The following is a 3,150-nucleotide window of genomic DNA, read 5'->3' as shown; positions in this document are numbered from 1 at the left end:
TATCTTCACAATTTTTATAAGCCTTTAAACTCTCTGGGACGCCACAGTTTACACCCACTGACATGTCACTGCCCACATTTCTCTGCCTTTTTATATTTAAAAACATATTTAAGAACCCACATCTTACAAAAGTAGCAACTAAGGGATTTTTTATTTCTTTAATTCCATACCAGATATAAATAACATCTTATTTTAGACAAACAAGTAATTTATTTATTTTATTTATTTTTTAAGATTTTATGCATTTTATGTATTTATTTGACGGAGGAGACACAGCGAGAGAGGGAACACAAGCAGGGGGGAGCGGGAGAGGGAGAAGCAGGCTTCCCGCAGAGCAGGGAGCCTGACTGATGCGGGCTCGATCCCAGGATCCCAGACACTTAACGACTGAGCCACCCAGGTGCCCCAACAAATAAGTAATTTAAATAAACTATTTTAAAAAAGAAACTTAGAATCAACATGTGTAGGTATGAGATAATTTAAGCATAGTTTTACCTGAGTTTGTCTGTATGTACGTGATGTGTATGTGTGTGTGTGTGTGTGTGTGTGTGAGAGAGAGAGAGAGAGATGGAGACAGAGATTAGATGAACTTTCACAACTGATCACAAAATCATGCTTAGAGATTAGTTCTTGAAGGAGGTCGTGCTGCACAGAGTAAGATTTTCCAGAATATTATTTTCTTATTTTAGAAAATTTATTTTGTTTTCTAAAAAAAATCATTCTTTACTAATCTAGGAGAAGTACTTTTCTTGAAGACATTTTCCTTGCTTATTTATTTATTCATGGAGTCCAATATTTGAGTTCTTTTTTTTCCTTTTTATTATTGTGTTAATCCCCATACATTACATCATTAGTTTTAGATGAAGTGTTCCATGATTCATTGTTTGTGCACAACACCCAGTGCTCCATGCAGGACGTGCCCTCCTCAATACCCATCACCAGGCTAACCCATCCTCCCACCCCCCTCTCCTCTAGAACCCTCAGTTTGTTTCTCAGAGTCCATCATCTCTCATGGTTCATCTCCCCGTCCAATTTCCTCCCCTTCATTCTTCCCCTCCTGCTATCTTCTTCTTCTTTTTTTTTTTAACATATATTGTATTATTTGTTTCAGAGGTACAGGTCTGTGATTCAACAGTCTTAACACAATTCACACCGTTCACCATACCACATACCCTCCCCAATGTCTATCACCCAGCCACCCCATCCCTCCCACCCCCCACCACTCCAGCAACCCTCAGTTTGTTTCCTGAGATTAAGAATTCCTCGTATCTGAGTTCTTACCAGTTATACATACTTCACTAAGTTCTAGGGATAAAGAGATGCACAAATTTTTCTGATCCCTCAGTGCCAACTGGGGAACAGAGAGCTGAGCCCCAGTGAGGACAACTCGGGGCATTGGGACTACCCAAGGAGAAGAAACCCAGGACATCTGAGGAATAGAAGGTTAATAGAAAAAGGACCTTGAGTTGGTTCTTGAACAATGAATAGGAGTTTTTCAGGGAAGCAAGAAGAACGGCGTGTTCTATTCAGGAACCCAACATCTGAAAAGGCCAAGAGGGGAGAAAGCATGGCGCTCTCTGAGAAAGCAGGATTCCGGCCCAAGAAGCATTAGAGAGAATGGCAGACCGGGAGTCTGATGAACGTTAACCCCACACTGAAAAGTCCTGTGAGACAGGGAATGGTTTGATCAAATTTCTTATTAAGAAAACAAGTTCAAAAGAAGCAAATGGAAAGCAGAATCTGACCTATAAATACAGAGAACAAACTGATGGTAGCCAGAGGGAAAAGGGGTGGGGAAATGAGCAAAATGGGTGATGAGGAGTGGAAGGTACAGGATTCCAGTTTTGGAATGGATCAGTCGGGGATAAAGGGTACAGCACAGGGATATAGTCGGTGATGCTGTGACAGTGTTGTATGGTGACAGACAGTAGCTGTCCTTGGGGTGAGCACAGCATCAGGCATAGAGACGTCGAATCACCATGCTGTGTGTCTGAAACTAATGTAACACCGTGTGTCAACTGCGCTCAAAGAAAAACTTTTTTAAAATAATGAATAAATAGAACTGAGTTTATCTGAAATTTGAAAAGAAAGAAAAGAAATTCAAGAGCAATTGAAAAATGAAAAGAGTGGGAAAAGACTGAAGGTAAAAAATTTGAAAAAGACACAGACTTCTGATTCAAAATGGCAATATTCCACCCTCCCTAATTTTGAGAAAATGGCAAAAAATATAGAAACTTACTTAAACATATAGGAGCACTGGAAATCTTGCAGTGGTTCAGCATAGGATTTGATTTCTGGAGATATAAAGGGTGATATATAAGGCTAAATACATACCTAAGATCCACTGCCCCATATTTCTCTGATAATAAAGCTCTGATTTGTTTGTGAAGCTATGTGGCTACCCCTCGGCAGGATACCTGCTTCCCCATTCTCTCATGCTGCTGAGGGTAGGCATGGATATGTAAGCAAATGTATCTTTCAAGGTGCTTCTGAAAGAATTCTTGTCTTCTTTTTTTTTTTTTTTTAAATATGGAACGCTTCACGAATTTGCGTGTCATCCTTGTGCAGGGGCCATGCTAATCTTCTCTGTAGCGTTCCAATTTTAATATATGTGCTGCCGAAACGAGCACAAGAATTCTTGTCTTCTTATACATGCATCACCCATATGGTTGGTGCTTTCTTCCTACCCGAATGAGAACATAATGGTGAACATGCAACAGCCATCTTGCAATCACGAGGAAAGCCAACACAATCCTAGAGATGTTCAATCGGACATCGTGGAGCTAGTATTTCACCGCCACCAGAAGACACAAACTGTAGAAAAAATTTAACTCATGTTTGATTAAAACCCTCAAGTTAGGTTTCCTGTTACTTGAAGACAAAAGTACCCCTCAGTGAATGGGAACAGAGTAAAGGCTCAATGAGTATGAGAAATGTAATCCCACAAACAAACGAGAGAGTATCTCCATAATGAGCTAATTACAGTCACCATGAGAAACAAAAAAATGTCATGCCCACAGCTTTAGCTATCAGCCAAACTGTCACTCGAGCATGTAGGAGTCTAATTAAGCTTTATGTTAAAGCTAAGGGGAGGGCAGGTGCTGGCTGGTAACCTGGAAACAAAAGAAGAAACCCAACATGAGGGAAGTT

The 3,150-nt window shown here is 40.3% G+C and overlaps 1 non-coding gene across 1 annotated transcript; it reads right to left on the bottom strand.

The window, feature by feature from the left end:
- Positions 1-2,523: 2,523 nt before the first annotated feature.
- LOC123853375 (U6 spliceosomal RNA) lies at positions 2,524-2,630 on the bottom strand. Its single transcript, XR_006793133.1, has one exon. It is a non-coding gene; the product is annotated as a U6 spliceosomal RNA (small nuclear RNA).
- Positions 2,631-3,150: the final 520 nt, after the last annotated feature.

This window comes from Mirounga angustirostris, unplaced genomic scaffold, assembly GCF_029215605.1.
Source record: "Mirounga angustirostris isolate CCGP_5_RB_7025 unplaced genomic scaffold, mMirAng1.0.hap1 SCAF_14, whole genome shotgun sequence".
NCBI classification, from domain to species: Eukaryota; Metazoa; Chordata; class Mammalia; order Carnivora; family Phocidae; genus Mirounga; species Mirounga angustirostris.
This window is presented reverse-complemented; position numbering and strand designations above follow the sequence as displayed.